Source organism: Chiloscyllium punctatum, chromosome 10, assembly GCF_047496795.1.
Source record: "Chiloscyllium punctatum isolate Juve2018m chromosome 10, sChiPun1.3, whole genome shotgun sequence".
NCBI lineage: Eukaryota > Metazoa > Chordata > Chondrichthyes > Orectolobiformes > Hemiscylliidae > Chiloscyllium > Chiloscyllium punctatum.
Window position 1 is genome coordinate 106,339,931 of NC_092748.1, and position 23,648 is coordinate 106,363,578.

The window sequence follows — 23,648 nt, forward strand, 5'->3', positions numbered from 1 at the left end:
CCATAGGTCAGACACCATGAGTTGAAGTTAAAACAGTAAATGTACTGAGATATCTATGACTCTTTTCTTTTTCATTTTGTAAGAAGACTTCAACTGGAGTTCTATTCTGCATCAGAAAACATAAAACTTAGAGAATCCTATGGGTGCGCACTGTGCTCCTGGGTCAAACATGAAATACACGAAGTTCCATTCCTGATCCGTATGGAATTGGCTGATCTTAGCCAAGATGCAACATGGGTGTGAGAATTGCCTTTAGTCCCATTGCCTCAGAGAGTGGAACAAAGCAGATCAGGTTCTTGCTCCTCATACAGGTGGCCTACACCATGGACAATAAGATATAGGAGTTGAATTAGGTTATTCATCCCATCAGATCTCCTCTGTTATTTGATCATTGCTGGTATGTTTCTCAACCTCATTCCCCTGCCTTTTCCCAGGAAGCCTTTATCCTCTTACTTCTCAAGGGCATATCTCTGTTTTAAATACTCAATGACTTGGCCTCCACAACTTTCTGCGGGTTCTGCAGATTCACTCCTGTCTGGCTGAAGAAGTTCTTCCTCATCTCAGTTCTAAAGGGCCTTCCCTTCACTCCAAGGCTGTGCCCACAGGTCCTAGTTTCTCCTGCTGGTGGGAACATTTTCTCCACATCCACTCTATCCAGGCCTCTCAGTATTCTGTAACATTCAATGAGATTCCCTTCATCTTTCTAAACTCTGTTGAGTACAAGCCCAGAGTCCTCAACCAGTATTCACATTACCAGCCCTTCGTCCCTGGGATCATTCTTGTCAACTTTCTCTGGACCCCCTTCATGACCATCCTTTCCTAAATAAGGAGTCCAAAACTGAGCACAGTAAATGCAGTTCTAACCAGAACCTAATACGGCATCAGCACTACATCTCTACTCTTGTATTGAAGTGAATATGACCATTACATTTGCCTTCCTAACTGCCAAGTCAACCTGCATGTTAATCTTAACAGAATCCTGAACTAGGATTCCCGAGTCACTTTGTGTTCCAGATTTCCAAGCCTTTCCCCATTTAGGAAATACTCTGCACCACTATTCTTCCTTCCAATGTGCATAACCTCATACTTCCCCACATTGTATTCCATTCTTTGCCCAATGTCCTAGTCTTACTACATCCTTTGCAACCTCCCCTTTCTTTAACACTACCTGTGCCTCTACCTATCTTTGTGTCATGTGCCAACTTCACACTTATACATTGCCCATTTTCTTACCCACAGTGAGTCCCGATCTCTCTGGACTGCTTACTAACAGACACTGTGTTGGGCAACATCTTGATTTTAAAATGCTCCATCTGATGTTCAAATCCCTCCACCCTTTCCTATCTCTGTAATTTCTTCCAGTCCTACATCTTGACACCCTCTGACCTCCCCCTCAAGGGATTTGCAATCCTCCAATCTCATTTTAATTGCCCTACTCATTGGAGGTTATGCCTTCAGTTGCCGAGGTGCTGAACTCCGAGGGTCATCTTCCTGAACATCTGTCTACTTGCTGCTGCAAGTCACTCCTTACCAGCTACCACTTCCATCAGGTTGGTGGTCACGTAACCTTTTATGCTTTTCATGTGGCTTGGTGCCCAAGATTTGTTTGATAATATTCCTTGGTAGTGTCTCAGGACATTTTTCTATAAACGTAAGTGCTTGTGACCCTGTGTATGCTGCCCTGTGTGACGCTGAGCTAGGTACAGACTGAGGAAGCTACATGTTAGTTCCTGCTCAAAGCTGAGTTACTTGCTGAATATTGGAATGCAAGAGAGGAGCTACATTTGTCCTTAGCAGCCTTGTGCTGGATTCAAGGTGGGTGTCTACGTGAATTCCTCTCTCTCGTTAATGGAATGTGATGAGGACAGAATGTGATACCATAGCATGATAAAATGGAGTTTATGGATCCATTAAGTTGTTTGGCTACAGGGAAAGAATGAAGCCCTGGCACTTAACCATATGATGTCGCCATATCTTCAAAAGGCAGCGATTAATGGTGGGACAGTCACCTGGGCATCCCTCAAAATTATTTGTAGGAGTTTCTGCTTGAAGATGTTGAATAGGAATCAGGCTTGATTATAGGGTTCCAATGCTCAATGTCATAGTACAGCATGGTAGACATCCAATTGGCCCATCATGTCTACACTAGCCCTTTGAAGACCAATTCACTTCTCTGCTCATTCATCATGTCCCTGCTATGTTTTCTTTCACAGCTAACCATCTAGTTTCCTTTCAAAAGTTTCCATTGAATGCATTATACTATCAGACAAAGCGTTCTAAATCCTAACCAGTGATGTAAAACTGTTTTCTTTCATGTCCCCTCTTGCCAATAACTTTAAGAACATAGTAACATAGTAACTAGGAGCAGGAGTAGTCTATTCAGCCCCTATTCTGCTATTTAGTGTGATGAAGGCTGATCTCATCTCAGCCTCACCTTCACTTTCCTGTCCACTCCCTATAACCTTTCAACCTTGTGCCCTTAGACTATTGGCCCTTTACCTCGGCAAGAACTTCATGTCACTTAATAGCTCTAACCTTTCATGATTTTAATCATCTCTAACAATTTTCCTCTTCATTACTTTATGGAAGAAAACCCCAGCTTCCCTAGTCTTTTTGTGTATTCTTTTCTGAAGAAAACACATACAAAAGGTGGTGAGTTGCTTGCTTGAATTGAAGTCCATATGGGGTAAGTTAACCCTCAGCACTGTTAGGAAGGGAGCTCCAGCATTTTGAACCAGCGATAGTGTAGGAACAGTGGTATAGTTCGAAGTCAGGATGATTGCAGATGGTGGTGTTCCCAAGCATCTGCTAATCTTGTTCTTCTCGATGGTGGAGTTTGCAGGTTTGCAGAATGCTATTGAAAGAAACTTGGTGAAATGTATCTTCCTTATGATATATGCACTGTGGCAACCATGTGCCGATCTGAAGGGCTGAACATTTTAGGTCATAAACAACATTCTGGCCAATATAACCACTTTATTCTGGATGGTGTTGGGTTTGTTGAATGCTGTTTTCACTGCACTCATATAGTTCAGAGGAAAGCATTCCCTTAAACACTTGTAACTTGTACATGGTGAACAGGCTCTGGGGAGTCAGAAGATCAACCACTGCTCACAGAAATGATAGTCACTGACCTGCTCTGATTTACATAGCTGGTCCATTTCATTTTCTGGTCAGTAGTAACCCCAATATGTTGATAGTGGTGGATTCAGGGGATCACATTGATAGTGCTAGGTTCTCCTGTCAATTTAAACATTTAGGATTATGCTCCCTTGAGGCTTCTTTTAGTGATAACATCTATTAGTATAATAGTAGTATAATCATCAGTCCTTCAGCAACGATCTCACAGTGGAAGGGGGCTCAGGGGGTTACTACAGGATGATGTAATCATAGAAACAGCCACAATGACAGCACAGAGGCCTATGTATTTGGTTGCTCTAGTTGTGGGGCAGGTCCACATTAAAGGAATGAAGCTCTTTCTGGTCATAAATGGTGTGGCACTGAAACTAAAGGCTGGTCTTCTACTCATGATACAAAATTGACTCGAAGGTAGGAAATAGAGGGTGGTGGTGGAAGGTTGCTTTCCGGACTGAAGGCATGTGACCAGCAATGTGCCAAAGGATCAGCGTTGAGTTCACTGCTTTTTGTTATTTATATAAATGATTTGGATGTGAATATAGGAGGTATGGTTAGTAGTGGACAGCAAAGAAGGTTACTTGGAGTACAACAGGACCTTGATCAGATGGGCCAATGGACTGAGGAGTGGCAGACTGAGTTTAATCTAGATAAATATGAGCTGCTGCGTTTTGGAAAGGCAAATCAGAGCAGGACTTATACAAGGCATTGTTTATAATATTGTGTTCAATTCTGGTCTCCCTGCTATAGGAAAAATGTTGCTAAATTTGAAAGGGTTCATAAAAGATTTACAAGGATATTGCCCAGTTTGGAGGGATTGAGCTATAGGGAGAGGCCGAATAATCTGGGGATATTTTCCCTGGAGTATCAGAGGCTGAGGGGTTACCATATAAAAGTTTATAAAACCACGAGGAACATGGATGGGGTGAATAGTCCATTTCTTTTCCCTAGGGTATGGGCGTCCAAAATGAGGGGGCAGTTTCATCGCAGTTTGAATTTAACCAATCAGTTTAAATTTTGCTCCAAGATACTAAAACCCAATTGAATTTGAATTTGAATTTGAATGTTTTGACAACATTGAGCCAATGAGACGATCTGATGTTTGGGGCATTCAAAAAGCAGGCATTTTGGACATTCAGCCAGAAAGAGCACCAACCGACCATTGAAAGTCTGCTATTACCCACACTCTCTACGGGCATTCCTGATGAAGGGCTTTTGCCCGAAACGTCGATTTTCCTGTTCCTCGGATGATGCTTGACATGCTGCGCTTTTCCAGCATTACTCTAGTCTTGAGCTTTTCTGTGTTCAGGGTTCACCGCCCTGTTGTAATGGTTTGGAGCTCAGGTCAGCGATTTGGTTTGATAAACTTTTATATGGCCATCCCTCAGTCTCTGATACTCCAGGGAAAATATCCCCAGATTATTCGGCCCCTCCCTATAGCTCAACCCCTCCAAACTGGGCAATATCCTTGTAAATCTTTTATGAACCCTTTCAAATTTAGACAGATCCAGTTTGAGATTTGGACAGATTTGGGGTAAAAGATTCCAGCAGATTTAAACACTTGCCAATTAGTGTCCTAGATCTTTAAGTAAGACGTAGAGGAGACAATTTGTTTAATTTTGGTTATTTGTAGTTAGTTAAATTAAAACTGAGAGAAATGGCTCTGAAAATTGCTAAAGATGTTCTGGGGTTTGATGATGATTCCCAAGTTTGCCAAGAAAGTTGAGAAAGAAATGAAAAGACCATACTTTTAGAATTAGCAGAAGTTAGAATTGGGTTTAAACAAGGACAAAAGCTGAAATTGTAAGGGAATTACTCAAACGCTTAGGTGTGTCAGAGAAACAGACAAGTGCAGTAGAGTTAGAAAAAACTTAAATTACAATTCAGGAAAATTGAGTTAGAAGATAAACAAAGGGAGAGAGAAAGAGACAGAGAGCGAGAACAAAGAGAAAGGGAGGGAAAGAGAAAGAAGCTTCTAAGCTGAGCAAAGAGAGAGAAGAAAGAGAGAGAAAAAAAGAGAAATGGAAAGAGAGTTTGAATTTCAGAAGTTGCCACTGAGTCAGCAAAGTCATGTTAACAGAATGGAGATGAAGAGAGAAGGTAGTGATATATACAAAAATGTTAAAACACTGCCACATTTTGGTGAGAAAGATGTTGAATCCTTCTTTATTTCATTTGAAAAAATGGCTAGGCAGATGGAGGTGTTAGAGGACTTGTGGTAATGCTAGTTCAGACTAAACTGGCAGGCAGAGCTCATGAGGAATTTGCAGCGCGGTCAGATGAGGGGTCAAGAGATTATGAAGAGGTTAAACAGGCTATTTTAAGCGCCTATGAATTGGTACCAGAAGCGTATAGGCAGTGGCTCAGGAACATAAAATAGGAAGCAGGTCAGATTTACATTGAGTTTGAAAGAACTAAACAGTAATTTTGATAGATGGGTGCGGTCCTTATAAGTAGATAAGACCTATGAGGCTCTAAGAGAGATTATTCTGCTGGAGGAGTTTAAAAACTCACTTTCACAGATGATAAGAAGTCACATGGATGAACAGAAAGTTCAAGAAGTGAGAAGAGCAGCAGAGATGGCAGACGAATAAGCATTAGTACATAAGGCAAAGTTTAGCTTCCAGACAGAATTTCACCTTGTGAAGGATAGAAATTGGGAGAAGGGGAGATCCTACATTACAAAACAAGGAGTGGAGAATACTGGTAATTGTTTACCACCAGTTAAAAAAAAAAGTCCAAGAGGCTGGAAAGGAGGTGAAAAGCCTCAGGTGTTTCCACTGTGGTAAAGTGGGACATGCAAAGTCACAGTGCTGGTTGTTAAAGAAGGACACTATGGGAAAAGATGTGGTAAAAGAAGCTAAACCAGTGGCATTAGTGAAAGTTGTAAAAGAAACCCCAACAAAAGTCAAGGAGCTGAAGGAATGTACACAGCCTAGGCAGGGGCTGGGTATGGACTTCGTGCCTGACCTCAAAAAGAATTCAGCTCTGTAGGTAAGATTTACTCAGAAAGAACACTGGGAGAAGGGGAAGAAGTTATAACTTTGAGAGATACAGGATCTAACCTAGTCTCTAATAATAAGAGATGAACATATTTGCATGATTTTGACTTGTTATCCAAAAGAGTGGTAATTTGTGGGATAGATGGACAGAAATCTAGCATTTCCCATATGTAATATCAGGTTGGAGTGCCAACTCAAGACTGGGAAAATAACAGTGGGAATGAATGTCAGTTCCAGGAAGACAGTTTGTTCTTGGGAATAATTTAAAATGATCCAAGGTGCGAATGACATCTCTTGTTGTGGAAAACACCAGGGAACTAAGGAGTTGAAAGAAAAATACCCTGGAATTATTGCCAACTGTGTACTAACAAGATCCCACTATCATACATCATAGCACCAAGTAAAAACTAAAGAGAAAGGTGAACAAGATGAGGTTCAGTTCGCGGACACCCTGTTTGATGTAATGGTGCAGGAAAATCCCCAACAGGCAGAGGGTCAGGCAGAAGTGTTTAGTCCTGAAAGGCTAAGGGACTTACAACAGAAAGATGAGACAATAAAAGGTATATATGTTGATGCATACTCAGAAAAGGAAGCGGAGAATATTCCTGAGGGTTATTATCTTAAAGGTAGAATCCTAAGATGAAAATGGAGAACATGGCAAATAAGTGCAGAGAGGAAATGGGCAAAAGTGCACCAGATTGTGTTGCCAGTCACATACAGACAGGAAATGTTATGGGTAGCACATGAACCACCAGTAGGATGTCACCTAGGGGAATGGAAGACTCAGGCTAAGGTACAAAAATAGCTCCATTGGCCTGGAATGCACAAGGATGTGGTTAACTTTTGCCGTACATTTCATACATGCCAAATGGGAGGGAAGACATAGACAGTAATAAAACCAGCACTTTTGTTACCAATTCCCACTTTCAAAGGATCATTCACGCAGGTTATGATTGATTGTATAAGTCCCCCCTTGAGAACTAAAATTGGTACCCAGTACTTGCTAGCCATAATGGATGTGTCCAATCAGATTTTGGGAGGTAATTCCGTTATGGAGCATTAAGGCATAAAGGATGATAGACGAGTTAGCAGCTTTATTCATGCAGTGTGGACTCCCCAGAGAGAGGCAGTCAGACCAAGGGTTTAATTTAACTGCTAGGCTGTTTAAGGAAGTCATGGATAGCTTAGGCATATAGCACTTTCAATCAAATGCAATATCATCCTGAATGCCAGGGAGTTTCAGAAAGAAGGTGTCAGGCCCGGAAGACCATGTTAAGAGCATCCTGTCAGGATTACCCTAATGATTTGGATAAATGTATCCCATTCGTATTATTTGCCATTAGAGATGCCCCAAAGGAATCTACTCAGTTTACTCCCTTTGAGGTAATATTTGGACATGAAGTCAGAGACCCTTTGAAATTAATTACAGAGAAATTGACATGACCAAAGTTGGAGATCTCACTTTTGTACTATGTATTGGAGGTGAGGGAGAGATTAAATCAGGTAGGTGAGTTAGCTAAACAGCACCTGAAGAAGGCACAACATGGATTGAAGCTAGTGGCAGATAAAAACGCTGAGACCCGGATGTTTTACCGAGGGGATGATGCATTAGTACTGTTACCAGTGATAGGTGGTCCTTTCAAAGCCAGGTTTAGTGGTGCCTATCAAATTGAGAAAAAGTTGAGTCAGGTAAACTATCTGTTAAAGATGCCGTATAGGAAAAAAGCTGTATCACGTATGTCGTATGAATATGTTGAAACCTTACTATAATAGAGAGAAGCAACTGAAGAAACAGGTATTAGTTACTGCCCTGCAGTGTCAAGAATCAAATCCGGACATTGTCGAGTTTGTTGTGCCTCAAAATACATTATATGATGAGGAAGTGCTTGAGGAGTGGGACATGTAAGTAAACTATCTGTCTCATGAGCAAAGAACACAGTTGAAAGGTTTGTTGCAATAATATGCGGACATATACAGGAATAAAATGGGAAAGACTAATGCTGTTGTGCATGTGGTAGACGTAGGGAATGCTGTTCCATTAAAAAGCACCCCGACAGGCTTAATCCTTTCAAAAGCCACACAGGTCCAGAAGGAAGTGGATTCAATGCTCAATGAAGATATCATTGAGATGAGTCAGAGCGAGTGGAGTTCACCAATCATGTTGTTCCCAAACCGGATGGGACTCAACGATTTTGTGTGGATTATTGTAAGGTCAACGCCATAACAAAATTTGACTCATACCCAATACCAAGATTGGAGGACTGTATAGAGAAAGTTGGACAAGCCAGTTACTTCACAAAGTTGGACTTACTGCATGGTTACTGGTAGGTACCTTTATCAGAGAAAGTGAAAGAAGTTTGTAACCTCAAATGGGCTATATCAATTCAAAGCGATGCTCTTTGGAATGAAGAATGCCCGGCCACATTCTAAAGACTCATGAACAGAGTTGTGGCTGGGTTAACAAACTGTGCAGTCTATCTGGATGTTGTCATGATTGTTAGTGTGTCCTGGAAAAATCAGATGGTGCAGTCAATCTTTGAATGATTAAGAGAAGCAAAACTCGTAATAAACTTAAAGAAAACAGAATTTGCGAAGGCAGACATGATGTTCTCAGGACATAACATTGGTCATGGAAGGTTGACCCCACAAAACACAATGACGAAGGCCATCGAGGAATTTCCATGACAAACTTGGAAGAAAGAGTTGCTTCAATTTTTGGGAATAAGTGGATTCTACTGGAAGTTTGTTCCAAAATTTAGCAGCGTAGTTAACAGATTTGCTGAAGGAAAACACAAAATTTCAGTGAACAGAACAATGCCAGGAGGCATTTCACAAATTAAAAGCAGTCATCTAAGATGGAGGATTGGAAGAATTTCTGGATGTAACAACCTCCTTTTCTGAGGTATTTTAGGCATTGGAGGTGATTTCCTCGAATTACAGGGGCAGCGATTACTCTTTTATATGCTGTTGCATTGTTTTGAAACTTTGGAGGAAAAAAGAAGTCAAAACTACTGCACCTTTAAAAGGGAGGGGAACAGATAAAGGCAGTACATGGTGAGGTTAGTGCAGAAGGGAGATAGACAAAGAAACCCATATTGGTAACTGACACAGCAATGAACCTGCGAGTACTACCTTTGCTGTTTGAATTCATATATTGGACATCGGAGTGCATCTGGGAAAATTAACAAACAGTGAAATTCACAACTAATCTTGGAGGAACCTGTTTGGGAGAGGTCACAGCACAGAAGTAGATAAGTGAATAGTTTTAAGTGTAGTCTTGTTGCAGTAGTGAGTCGGGTGGGTTCTTTCTTCACTATATGTTTTATTGAGATATGTCCCTTGACTAAACTTAAAAATGCAAGCCTTAAGTATTGAGGTAGCCTGAAGCAGTGCTTTGTAGAGGAATAAGACAGTGCTATTTTCTGGAGATTGGAAGAAGCAAAATGACCCTTAGTGGAGTGATATACTCTCCTTGTCAGATGTGGGAGCCTAGGGAGAATTTGCGTATTACTGAGAAATATATCTGCAATAAATGCCATTGGTTGCGAATCCTATCAGATTGAATGGATCGGTTGGAGCGATAGTTAGAGGCAATGAGGAATTTACAAGATCAAGGGGATGTGATGAGTGGCAGCTTTAAGAAGGGAGAAAAGTTGCAGATACAGTCACATTGATGAGTTAAGTCCAGGAAAGGTAAGAGAGGTAGGCAGGTAGTGCAAGAGTCATCTGTGGCTATCCCCATTTCAAACAAGTACACTGTTTTGGAAACGTAAGGGGTGGTGGATTCTCAGGGGAATGTAGCTCAAACAGCCAGGTTTCTGGAGTGAATCCTGAGGGACAGGCTATATATGTATTTGGAAAGGCAAGGACTGATTAGGGATAGTCAACATGGCTTTATGAGTGGGAAATCATTTCTTACGAACTTGATTAAGCTTTTTGAAGAAGTAACAAAGAGGATTGATGAAGGCAGAGTGGTTGACGTGATCTATATGGACTTCATTAAGGTATTTGGCAAGGTTCCCCATGGGAGATTAGTTACCAAGGTTGGATCCCATTGAATACAGGGAGAACTAGCCATTTAGATACAGAACTGATTCAAAGGTAGAAGAGAGAGGATGGTGGTGGAGGGTTGTTTTCAGACTGGAGGCCTGTGACCAGTGGAGTTCCACAAGTATGGTGTCGAGTCCACCATGTTTTGTCATTTATATAAATGCTTTGGGTGTGAGCATAAGGCGTATAGTTAGTACATTTGCAGATGACACCAAAATTGGAGGTCTAGTGGACAGCGAAGAAGATTACCCCAGTTTACAATAGGATCTTGATCAGATGGACCAATGGGCTGAGAAGTGGCAGATGAAGTTTAAATAGTTTAGATAATTGCGAGGGGCTGCATTTTGGGAAAGCAAATCTTACCAGCACTTATGTACATACTGGTGAGGACCTAAGGAGTGTTGTTGAGCAAAGAGACCTTGGAGTGCAGGTTAATAGCTCCTTGAAAGTGGAGTCGCAGGTAGATAGGACAGTGAAGAAGGCATTTGGTATGCTTTATTTTATTGGTCAGAGTACTGAGTACAGTAGAGTTGGGAGGTCATGTTGCGGCTGTACAGGACATTGGTTAGGCCTCTTTTGGAATATTGTGTGCAATTCTGGTCTCCTTCCAATCGGAACGATGTTGCGAAACTTGAAAGGGTTCAGAAAAGATTTGCAAGGATGTTTCCAGGCTTGGAGTATTGAACTATAGGTAGTGGTTGAACAGGCTGAGGCTGTATTCCCTAGAGCATCGGAGGCTGAGGGGTGACCTTATAGAGTTTTATAAAATCATGAGGGGCATGAATAGGATAAATAGATAAAGTCTTTTCGCTGGGCTGGGGGAGTCCAGAACTAGAGGGCATAGGTTTAAGGTGAGAGGGGAAAGATATAAAAGAGACCTAAGGGGCATCTGTTTTATGCAGAGGGTGGTACATGTATGGAATGAGCTGCCAGAGGATGTGGTGGAGGCTGGTACAAACGCAACAGTTAAAAGGCATTTGGATGGGTATATGAGTAGGAAGGGTTTGGAGGGATATGGGCCGGGTGGAACTAGATTAGGTTGGGATATCTGCTTGGCATGAACGAGTTGGACTAAAGGGTGTGTTTCCATGCTGTACATCTCTATGACTCTATGACTATTAACCACCACACTGGTTTTAGCAACACCAAACTTTTTGAAACCCTTCAAAATTGCAATCGATGTTAGTGACACACGAGTTGGGGCTGTACTGCGGCAAGAAGTTGAGGATGGAATTGAACTGCCAGTTGGTTACTTTTCAAAGAAACTCAACACTCACCAGAGAAAAATACTCTTTGGTCAAAAAGGAATTATTGAGTTTGGTACTGGTCTTACAACATTTTAATGTTTCTATGATAAACAATGTGTCGGAGATGGTTGTATATACAGATCACAATCCTCTTATATTCTTGGAACGAGTTAAGGACAAGAATATGAGACTATTTCATTGGAGTCTTATGTTACAGACTTTAAATTTACAAATTGTATGTGCTGCACATCATAAGAACATGACAGCTGATGTGTTATCACTGATTTAACAGATAAAGTATAGTTAAGATGAACTCTGTCAGCCTGTCCACCCCCTACATCCCCTCCCGATTTCTGTAACCCCCTACAGCCCCTACACAACCTCCCTATCTCTGTAGCCCCCCTCCCTATCTCTGCAACCTCCTACACCCCCTCCCGATCTCTGTTTCACCCCTCCAGCCCCTACACCCCCTCCTTATCTCTGTAATCCCCTCCAGCCCCTACACCCCCTCCCTATGTCTGTAACCCCCCCTCCCTATCTCTGTAACCTCCTACACCCCCTCCCTATCTCTGTCACCCCCTCCACCACCTACACCCCCCTCCCTATCTCAGTAACCCCCTCCAGCCCCTACACCCCCTCCCTAACTCTGTCACCTCCTCCCCTACACCCCCTCACTATCTCTGACACCCCCTCTGTAATCTCCTCCACCCCCTCCTTATCTCTGTAAGCCCCTCCAGCCCCTACACCCCCTCCCGATCTCTGTAACCCCCTCCAGCCCCTACACCCCCTCCCTATCTCTGTAGCGCCCCCCCATCTCTGTAACCTCCTACACCCCCTCCCGATCTCTGTCATCCCCTCCAGCCCCTACACTCCCCCATCTCTGTAACCCCCCTCCCTATCTCTGTAACTTCCTACCCCCCACTATCTCTGTAAACCCCCTCCAGCCCCTACACCCACTCTCTATCTCTGTCACCCCTCCAGCTCTTACACCCCCTCCTTATCTCTGTAACCCCTTCCAGCCCCTACACCCCCTCCCTATCTCTGTAACCCCCTCCAGCCCCTACACCCCCTTCCTATCTCTTTAACCCCTTCCAGCCCCTACACAACCTCCCTATCTCTGTAACCCCCCTCCCTATCTCTGTAACCTCCTACACCCCCTCCCTATCCCTGTAACCCCCTCCAGCCCATACACCCCGTCCCGATCTCCGTAACTTCCTACCCCCCCCACTATCTCTGTAACCCCCGTCCAGCCCCTACACGCCCTCCCTATCTCTGTAACCCCCTCCAGCCCCTACAACCCCTCCCTATCTCTGTAGCCCCCGTCCCTATCTCTGTAACCACCTACACCCCCTCCCTATCTCTGTAACCACCTACACCCCCTCCCTATCTCTGTAACACCCCTCCAGCCCCTACACCCCCTCCCGATCTCTGTCATCCCCTCCAGCCCCTACACCCCCCCATCTCTGTAAGCCGCCTCCCTATCTCTGTAACCTCCTACATCCCCACTATCTCTGTAACCCCCCCCCCCAGCCCCTACACCCACTCCCTATCACTGTCACCCCGTCCAGCCCCTACACCCCCTCCCTATCTGTAATCTCCTACACCCCCTCCTTATCTCTGTAACACCCCTCCAGCCCCTACACCCCCTCCCGATCTCTGTCATCCCCTCCAGCCCCTACACCCCTCCATCTCTGTAAGCCCTCTCCCTATCTCTGTAACCTCCTACATCCCCACTATCTCTGTAACCCCCCCCCCAGCCCCTACACCCACTCCCTATCACTGTCACCCCGTCCAGCCCCTACACCCCCTCCCTATCTGTAATCTCCTACACCCCCTCCTTATCTCTGTAACACCCCTCCAGCCCCTACACCCCCTCCCGATCTCTGTCATCCCCTCCAGCCCCTACACCCCTCCATCTCTGTAAGCCCTCTCCCTATCTCTGTAATTCCTACACCCCCACTATCTCTGTAACCCCCCTCCAGCCCTTACACCCCTCCATCTCTGTAAGCCCCCTCCCTATCTCTGTAATTCCTACACCCCCACTATCTCTGTAACCCCCCTCCAGCCCTTACACCCACTCCCTATCTCTGTCACCCCTCCAGCCTCTACACCCCCTCCTTATCTCTGTAACCCCCCTCCAGCCCCTACACCCCCTTCCTATCTCTGTAACCCCTCTCCCTATCTCTGTAACCTCCTACTCCCCCTCCTAATCTCTGTAACCCCCCTCCAGCCCCTACACCCCTTCCCTATCTTTGTAACCCCCTCCAGCCCATACTCCCCCTCCCTATCTCAACCCCCCTGCCTATCTCTGTAACCTCCTACCCTCCCACTATCTCTGTAACCCCCCTCCAGCCCTTACATGCCCTCCCTATCTCTGTCACCCCCTCCAGCCCCTACACCCCCTCCCTATCTCTGTAACCCCCCTCCATAGCTCTGTAATGTCCTACATCCCCTCCTTATCTCTGTAACCCCCTCCAGCCCCTACACCCCCTCCCGATCTCTGTAATCTCCTCCACCCCCTCCCTATCACTGTAACCTCCTCCACCCCCTCCCTATCTCTGTAACAACCTCCAGCCCCTACACCCCCTCCCTATCTATGTCACCTCCTCCTACCCTCTGCAGCCCTTCATCCCCAGCCTCCTGAGAAACGCAACACCCCCCCACCCCCGTCAGATTCCCATTGCCTTCAGTTCCGGAATTCACTTCTCTCCCTCTCTCTCCCTTTCTTACTCTCTCCTCCTTCAGACTGTCTCAGCTCCACAGACTGACATCTCGATGTCGGGATCAGCTGGAATTGCTGCTGCCCTGGGTGGGGGGAGGGGGAGGTTGGGGAAGGTTTGCTGTCCTAACGTCGTTAGTTAAATGCACATGTCCATACGAGAATACATACATGTCTGGTGCGTGTATATGTATTTACACACGCCCGGGGATATGTTCCAATGAGTGATTTGGAAGCGTTTCCCACCTTGGTCAGCTCAGTCTCACACTAGGCCCCAAATGGATCCTGGGCCTTCCCTCTCCCTCACTGGATTGGCGACTCTAGGCACAAGTTAGAGCCTGGGATTTTCCTACTCTCTCTCGCTGAGTGCCGAGTTTGGGCTGCCTCACTATGCCCCCAAATGGATTCTGGGCTTTCTGTGTGTGTGTGTGTGTGCACGCGCGTGTGTTTGGGCCTCATCCCCAACTCCCTGGAGTTGTCTACTCCAGGCTGAAATGGGAGCCTGCGGGGGAGGGAGGGGGTGGTTTCCTGCTCCCTGTGTGCCTGGTCCCTCAATCCCATCTGGGCCGGTGTGGCTCACTCAGCACAAGGCCCGGAGCGAAGCCTGGCATTTTCCTGCTTCACGGGAGCAAACCGGGAAATAGCAGCAGCCTCCTCAGCACTGCCCCCCCTCACTCCATGAGAACATGGCTGACCTGGGCTAGGCCCCAGGGAGGGGATGTAGGGGCTGGAGGGTGTTACAGAGATAGGGAGGGGGTGTAGGGGGTTACAGAGACAGGGTCGGGTGGAGGGGGGGTTACAGAGATAGGGAGCGGGTGTATGGGGTTATAGAGATAGTGAGGGTGGAGGGGGGTTACAGAGATAGGGAGGGGGTGTAGGGGCTGGAGGGGGTGACAGAGATAGGGAGGGGATGTTGGGGCGGAGGGGGTTACAGAGATAGGGAGGGGGTGTAGGGGCTGGAGGGGGTTACATAGATAGTGAAGGGTGTTGGGGCTGGAAGCTTTACAGAGATAGAAAGGGTGTGTAGGGGCTGGAGGGGGTGACAGAGATGGGGGGGAATCTTGGGAGGCCAGGGATGAAGGGGTACAGAGGGTAGGAGGAGGTGGCAGAGATAGGGAGGGTGTGTAGGGGCTCAGGGGGTGTTACAGAGATAGGGAGGGGGTGTAGGGGTAGGAGGAGGTGACAGAGTTAGGGAGGGGGTGTCGATGCTGGCGGGGGTTACAGAGATAGGGAGGGGGGTGTAGGTGCTGAAGGGGGTTACAGAGATAGGGAGAGGGTATAGGGGCTGGAGAAGGTTACAGAGATAGGGATGGCCATTGAGCCCGCAGGGTCAGCTCCTGTGTTCGATCATGTCTGACTCTGTGCATGTCCCCCACTCTCTTTCCTTCCTCACCCCCCCATAACCCTTGACCCCGTGACTAACCAGGACCCTCTCCTTCCTCTCTCTTCCTCTGTCCCTGTCTCTCCCTCCCTCTCTCTCTCTCCCTCTTCCTTTGTCCCTTTCTCTCTCTCTCCCTCTCTCTCTGTGTCTCTCTCTCTCCCTCCCTCTCTCTCCCTCTCTCTCTCTCTGTCTCTCTCTTCTTCCTCTCACTCTCTCTCCCTCTCTCTCTGTCTCTCTCCATCTCTTCCTCTCCCTCTCTCTCTCCCTCCCTCTCTCTCCCTCCCTCTCTCTGCCTCTCTCTCTCTGCCTCTCTCTCCCTCTCGTTCTCTCTCTCTCCCACCCTCTCTCCCTCTCTCTCCCTCCCTCTCTCTCTTTCTCTCTCTCTCTCCCTCTCTCTCTCTCTGTCTGCAGTGAGGGGCTGGATCCTCCCAGAGATTAAAAACAAATTGTTTACATCAACAGTCTCTCAGGAAGGAAGCCTCCGGAAGGTCACCTCAACATGGAGCTTTACAGAGAGGGGTGTGGGAGATGGGGGTAAGGGGGTGGGAGATGGGAGTAAGAGGGGGGAGGGGGGTGGGAGATGGGGGTGAGAGGGGGGTACTGGGGGAGGGGGTAGGAGATGGGGCTGAGAGGGGGGCACAGGGAGGAGGGGGGTGGGAGATGGGGATAAGAGGTGGTATGGGGGCAGGTGGTTGGGGGATGGGGGTACGAGGGGGGTACGGGGGGGTGGGAGAGTGGGAATGAGTAAAGGGAAAGTGCGAGAGAGAGAGGGAACGAGAGAGGGAAGAGTGTGAGTGAAGGAAGGATGGATAGAGGATTGTGAGAGAGAGAATGTGAGAGAGAGAGAAAAGGGGGAAATGTGTGTGGGGGGGGAGTGGGGGGGAGAGAGGGAACGAGAGAGAGAGAGGGGGAGAGAGCAAGAGGGACGATGTAAGTGACAGAGGGAGTGAGAGAGAGGAAATGGGGTGAGGGAGAGCTCCTCACTTCCCACCCCCCACCGTGTCTTTCACTCTCCCTCCCCCACTCTCCCCCCCCCCCCTCCCCCAACTCTCTCTCTCTAATACGTTGCTGCCTTGCTCTAGCCTCCCACTCTGGATTGCCTCAATTTTGGAAGTTGCAGCCAATAAGAGACAGAATCGAAGTAGGAGACACGAGGTCTATCGGCTGATTGGACGGAGACTGGTACGGCTGACTGACCCACCCTGACCCCTGAACCCCCAAACCGTACCCTGACCCCCAAACCCAAAATTACACCCAGACCCTAAACTCTGACCACTGAACACTCAAACTGTACCCCAACCCTATATTCTGACCCCTGGACACCTAAAATGCACCCTGACCCATGAACCCCAAATTACATCCAGACCCTGAACTCAGACCCCTGAACCCCCCAAACCGCACCCTAACCCCTGAACCTCAAACTACACACTGAGCCTAAATTCTTACCCCTGAGTCACAACACCACACCCTGACCCCAAACTCTGACTTCTGAACCCCTAAAAACACCCAGACCCTAAACCCTGAACCCTGAACCCAAAAACCACACCCTGAAGCCATATTCTGACCCCTGAACCCCTAAAATGCACCCTGATCCCCACACCCCAAACCCCAAACTACACCCAAACCCTAAACTCTTACCCCTGAACCCCCAAACAGCACCCTGACCACATTCTCTGACCCCTAAACCCCTAAAACGCATCCTGACCCCGAACCCCAAACTACACCAAACCCTAAACTCTGACCCCTGAGCCCCCAAACTGCACCCTGACCCCATAATCTGACCCCTGAAACCCCAAACCGGACCCTGACACCATACTCTGACCCCTGAACCCCTAAAGAACACCCAGACCCCCGAACCACAGACTATGCCCCAACCCTAAACCCTGAACCCCAAAACCACACCCTGACCCCCATACTCTGACCCCTGAACCCTAAAACGCATTCTGACCCCAAAACCCAAACTACACCCAGACCCTAAACTCTGACCCCTGAGCCCCCAAACCACAATTTGACCCCATAATCTGACCCCTGAAACCCCAAACCACACCCTGACCCCATACTCTGACCTCTGAACCCCTAAAACGCACCCTGACCCCCAACCCCAAACTACACCCAGACCCTAAACCCTTAACCCTGAACCCCCAAACCGCACCCTGACCCCATTCTCTGACCCCAGAACCCCTAAAATGCATCCTGACCCCAAACTCCAAACTACACCCAGACCCTAAGCTCTGACCCCTGAGCCCCCAAACCGCACGCTGACCCCATACTCTCACCCCTGAACCCCCAAACTGCACCCAACCCCTGATCCCCCAAAATGCACCCTGACCCCTGAACCCACAAACTATACTTTGACCCTGAACACTGACCCCCAAAACCCAAACTACATCCAGACCATAAACTCTGAACCATGAACCCCTAAACCGCACCCTGACCCCATACTCTGACCCCTGAACACGTAAAACGCACCCTGACCCCCTAAACGCAAAGTACACCCTGACTCGAAACTCTGACCCCTGAACTCCAAACCACACCCTAAACCCCCAAAGCCCAAACTACAACCTGACCCTGAGTCCTGACCCCTGAAACCCCAAACTACACCCTGACCCCTGAACACACAAACCACACTCTGGCCCTGAACTCTGACCCCTCAACCCCAAACCACATCTTGACCCCATACTCCGACCCCGAACCTTAAAACCGCACCCTGACTGCATAATCTGACCCCTGAACCCCTAAAATGCACCCTGACCCCCCCCGAACCCCAAACAGCACTCAGACCTAAACTCTTAACTCTGAACCCCCAAACGAACCCTGACCCCATAATCTGACCCCTGATACTCCAAACTGCACCCTGACCCCATTCTCTGACCCCTGAACCCCTAAAATACATCCTGACCCCGAACCCAAACTACACCCAGACCCAACACTCTGACCCGTGAGCCCCTAAAATGACACCCTGACCCCATAATCTGACCCCTGAAACTCCAAACTGCACCCTGACCCCACACTCTGACCCCTGAACCCCCAAACTGCACACAACCCCTGAACCCACAAACTATACTTTGACCCCCAACTCTGACCCCCAAAATCCAAACTACATCTCGACCCTAAACTCTGAACCCTGAACCCCTAAACCGCACCCTGACCCCATTCTCTGAACCCTGAACCCCAAATCACATCCTGACCCCAAACCCCAAACTACACCCACACCCTAAACTCTGACCCCTGAGCTCCCAAACTGCACCCTGACCCCATACTCTGACCCCTTAATCCCCAAACCGCACTCTGACCCCTGAACCTCCAAGCCGCATCCAACCCCTGAACCCCAAAAATGCACCCTGATCTCTGAACCCCCAAATTACACCATGAGCCCTGAACTCTGACCCCTGAACTGGCAAACTGCACCCTGAACCTACAAACTACACCCTGACCCTGAACCCACAAACTGCATCCTGACCCTGAACTCTGACCCCTGAACCCCAAATCATACCCTGACCCTTAAACCCACAAACTATACCCCGACCCCAAAATCTGTCCCTTGAACCGCAAACCGCACCCTGACCCCTCAACCCAAACCACATCTAGACACCTAATCCTGACCCCGAACCTCCAAACTACATCCTAACCCTGAACTCTGACCCCTGAACCTCTAACCACACCCTGACCCCTAAACGCCCAAACTACACTCTAATCCTGAACTCTGACCCCCAAACTACCAGTCTGCACTCTGACCCTGAACTGTGACCCCTGAACCCCCAAACCGCACCCAAACCTGAATGCTGACCCCTGAACCCTCAAACCACACCTTGACCCAGAACTCTAAAACTGCACTCTGACCCCTGAACCCCAAAACCGGCACGCGGACTGCTGAATCCGGAAAATAACCCATTGAACTCTGACCCTTGTCTCTCTCTCTCTCTCTTCCCTGGGCAGCGGAAAGCTGGGATCGGACTGTGCCATTCCAGATGGCCCACCTACGTCTACCCCCTGGAGCTGAAGATGGCCGTGAGAGATACGTTTCCCGGGGAAATCCGGGATTTCCCGGACCCCCAGCACAGCAGGGTGGGGCTCAGCTGGGGTGGGGAGACCTGACACACTCCTGCTTACATAAGCCCCCTGAGCTCTGTCCCCTCACCCTTCCCCTCCCCCTCCGACAGTCCCAATGATTGTCCAGAACCCCACCGTCCTGAGGCGACTATTGGAGTGCGGCTATTCACCCACAGTGTGCATCGCAGGGTCCCTCCCAATCAGAGCCCAATTACCGGGGTAACTCTGGGGGGAATCGCCCAATCAGAACGTTCCCCTCCCAACCCCACACAGACCGTCACACAGAGAGAAACCCCTTTTAACCCAGGGATCACTGGTCAGGGATCAGGAGCAGGGGAAAGCTCCCTCTACACTGTTCCCCCCCTCATCCAAGGGACAGGGACAGCACGGGGTTAGATACAGAGCAAAGGTCCCTCTACACCATCACCCCATCAAACACTCCCAGTGACAGGGAGAGGACGAGATTGGGTAGAGGGTCAAGCTCCCTCTATACTGTTCCCAGGACAGGGAGAGCCCAGGGTTGGATACAGAGTGAAGCTCCCTCTACCCTCTCAGTGTGGGTGCTGTAAGTTGCTGACGGACCAGGTCAGGGGTGGGGGGTGAGGGGGGAGGGGCATATTCTGAGGGGTTTCCTCCTTGACCCTTCCTGTGACTCTCTCCCAAGGTCGTACACGTGACATTGGAGGATCTGTGGGGATTGGAGACTGAGCTGAGGGAGTGATCAGGGATCATCCAGCAGGGATCCACCAATCAGAACATCCATCAAACTACCAATCAGAACATCCAACAGTGATCTACCAATCAGAACTAGCATCACGGATCTACCAATCAGAACATCAACCAGGGATCTAGAAATCAGAACACGCATCTGGGATCTACCAGTAGAACATCCAGCTGGGATCTACCAATCAGAAATTGCATCTGGGATCTACCAATCAGTTAATCCATTTGGGATCTACCAATCAGAGCATCTATCAGGGATCAACCAATCAGAACGGCCTGCAGGGATCGACCAATCAGAACTTGCATATGGAATCTACCAATCAGAACATCCATCAGGGAACATAGTCAGGAATAAACAGATTGAACATAAACAGATTGTACATTGACTTAGTCTGTAATTAACCAATTAGAACACATATCGCCCAGACAGGGGATCCACCAATGAGGTTTGCAGATGTTGTAAGATCCAACTGGATCTGCTCCTTTACCAACCCCTTTACACAAGGGGAACGGCAGGAGGCCATTCAGCCCCTTCCCCAGCCTGTCACAGAGGGGAAAAGCAGGAGGCCATTCAGCCCCTTCCCCAGCCTGTCACACAGGGGAACAGCAGGAGGCCATGCAGCCCCTTCCCCAGCCTGTCACACAGGGGGACAGCAGGAGGCCATTCAGCCCCTTCCCCAGCCTGTCACACAGAGGGAACAACAAGAGCCCATTCTGCCCAACTGTTTCTGGAGGGTCTCTGAGAGGCTCTAGCCCCCGGGAACTTGGTTTGTTTCCGAACGTTGTTCCGGCCCGGAGAGTTTGTTTGCAAAAGGAGGTTCAGGATTCACCTCAAAGGTCAGATCCCAGATCGAGGGAACGCGGTTTCTCCCTGGGGACTATTCCGAGGGGGGAACATTCAATGATCAGATCCATGATTCTCTGTGGAGGGCAGGGGGCACGGGAGGCTGGATCCCGGGAGAAAGGAGTTCACTGATGAATGGATCAATTCAAGTGAAGAAGAGTGAGGGGGTGATCTGATGGAAACAGACGGGATACCGAGGGCATGACGGAGAGGGGAGGCGTCGGGAAGATATTCCTACTGGTCTGGGAATCTCAAACTAGGGGGCCGCCCTTCGAGAATAAGGGGGGACCCCACTCACCTCAAACTCAGTCTCATCCCAGAGGATCATGAATATCTAGGAGTCTCCAGCCCAGAGAGGTGTCAGGGGCCTAGATCAATGAAAGTGTTTGAAGAGGAGGTGAACAGATTTATGAAATGGTAGGGAGGGGTGATAGGCGGTGTGCTAAATATGGGGAGGGTGGGGAATGCGGGGCCGGGAGGGAGCAGCTGTCTCAAAAGATAGATTGGGGCCTAGCGGGTCAGCCTGTTCTCGTGGAGTGACAAGGGGGGTGCGTGGTGCTGAGGGGGCTGCTGCTATTTCCCAGTCTGCTCATGTGAAGCAGGAAAACGCCAGGCTTCGGTCTGGGCCTTGTGCTGAGTGAGCCACACCGGCCCAGACAGGATTGAGGAAGCGGGCATGCAGGGAGCAGGAAACCACCCCCTCCCTCCCCCGCAGGCTCCCGTTCCAACCTGGAATAGACAACTCTGGGGAGTTGGGGATGAGGCCCAAACATACACACACGCACACACACACACACACACACACACACACACACACACTGAGGGAAGGCCCAGAATCCTTTTGGGACCAAGTGAGGCAGACCCAACTCGGCAGTCAGCGAGAGGGAGCAGGAAAATCCCAGGCTCCTACTTGGGCCTAGAGTCACCAATCCCAGTGAGGGAGAGGGAAGGCCCAGGATCCATTTGGGGTCTAGTGTGGGACTGAGCTGACCAAGGTGGGAAATGCTTCCAAATCACTCATGGGAACATATCCCTACACACTGAGCCCAAACCCTGACCCCTGAGTCCCCAAACCACACCCTGACCCCCGAACCCCAGACTACACACTGAACCCAAACCCTGTCGCCTGAACCCCCAAACCCAAACTACACTCAGACCCTAAACTCTGACCCCTGAACTCTGAACCACACCCTAACTCCTAAAGCTCAACCTACAATCTGACCCAGAATCCTGACCTCAGAACCCCAAAACTACACCCTAACCCCTAAACCCACAAACTATACTCTGACCTCTGAACTCTGACCCTCAAACACCAAAACCACACCCTGACCTTGAGCTCTGACCCCTGAACCCCACAATCTGCACACTGACCCTGAACACTGAGCCCTGAACCTCCACACTGCACCCTGAACACTGAACCCCCAAACTACACCGTGACCCTGAACTCCGACCCCTCAACCCCAAACCACACCCAGACCCACAATCCCGACCCCTGAACCCCCAAACTAAACCCTAACCCTGAAATCTGACCCCTGAACCCCCACACTGCACCCTGAAACCTGAGCCCCCAAAACACACCCTGACACTGAGCTCTGACCCTGAACTGTGACCCCTGAACCCCCAAACCACATCCTAACCTGAACGCTGACCACTGAACCCTCAAATCACACCTTGACCCCAAACTCTAAAACTGCACTTTGACCCCTGTCCCCTGAACCCCAAACCCTGCACACAGACTGCTGAACCCAGTACACACCCCTTGAATTCTGACCCCAGTCTCTCTCTCACTTCCCTGGGCAGCGGAAAGCTTGGATTAGACTGTGCCATTCCAGATGGCCCACCTACATGTACCCTTTCGGAGCTGAAGATGGCTGTGAGGAAGGCATTTCCCGGGGAAATCCGGGGTTTCCCGGACCACCAGCACAGCAGGTGGGGCTCAGCTGGGGTGGGGAGACCTGACAACTACTGCTCACATAAACTAGCTGAGCACTGACCCCTCGCCCCCTCACCCTCACCTTCCCTCACCGACAGCCCCAATGTCTGCCTGAACCCCAATGTGCTGAAGCGACCATTGGCGCGCGGCTATTCATGCACAGTGAGCATCGCGTGGTCCCTCCCAATCAGAACCCAATTACCAGGGTAGGGGTAACTGTGGAGGGAATTGCCAAATCAGAGCCTTTCTCCCAACCCCCACCCCACCCCACCCACCCCCACACACAATTCACACACTGTCACGCAGAGAGAAATCCCATTTAACCCAGGAATCACTGGGCAGGGATCAGGAGCAGAGGAAAGTTCCCTCTACACAATCCCCCCACCCCCCCCCCCCACCACCACCACCCCTATCCCAGAACAGGGACAGCACGGGGTTAGATACAGAGTAAAGTTCCTTCTGCACTGTCACCCCCATCCCAGGACAGGGGCAGCACAGGGTTAGATACAGAATAAAGTTTCCTCTACACTGTCCCCTCATCACACATTCCCAGGAGAGGGACAG

The 23,648-nt window shown here is 48.8% G+C and overlaps 1 long non-coding RNA gene across 2 annotated transcripts in view; it reads left to right on the forward strand.

The window, feature by feature from the left end:
- Positions 1-20,652, forward strand: part of LOC140481806 (uncharacterized) — a 78,330-nt gene extending 57,678 nt beyond the window's left edge. Inside the window, exons 1-4 of one of the 2 annotated variants that reach the window (XR_011961612.1) lie at positions 16,002-16,068; positions 16,617-16,716; positions 19,471-19,599; positions 20,249-20,652. This is a non-coding gene — a long non-coding RNA (uncharacterized lncRNA). Of the gene's footprint in view, positions 1-16,001; positions 16,069-16,616; positions 16,717-19,470; positions 19,600-20,248 lie in introns of those variants that run through there. The other variant, XR_011961611.1, reaches the window with a different exon arrangement.
- The last annotated feature ends 2,996 nt before the right edge of the window (positions 20,653-23,648 follow it).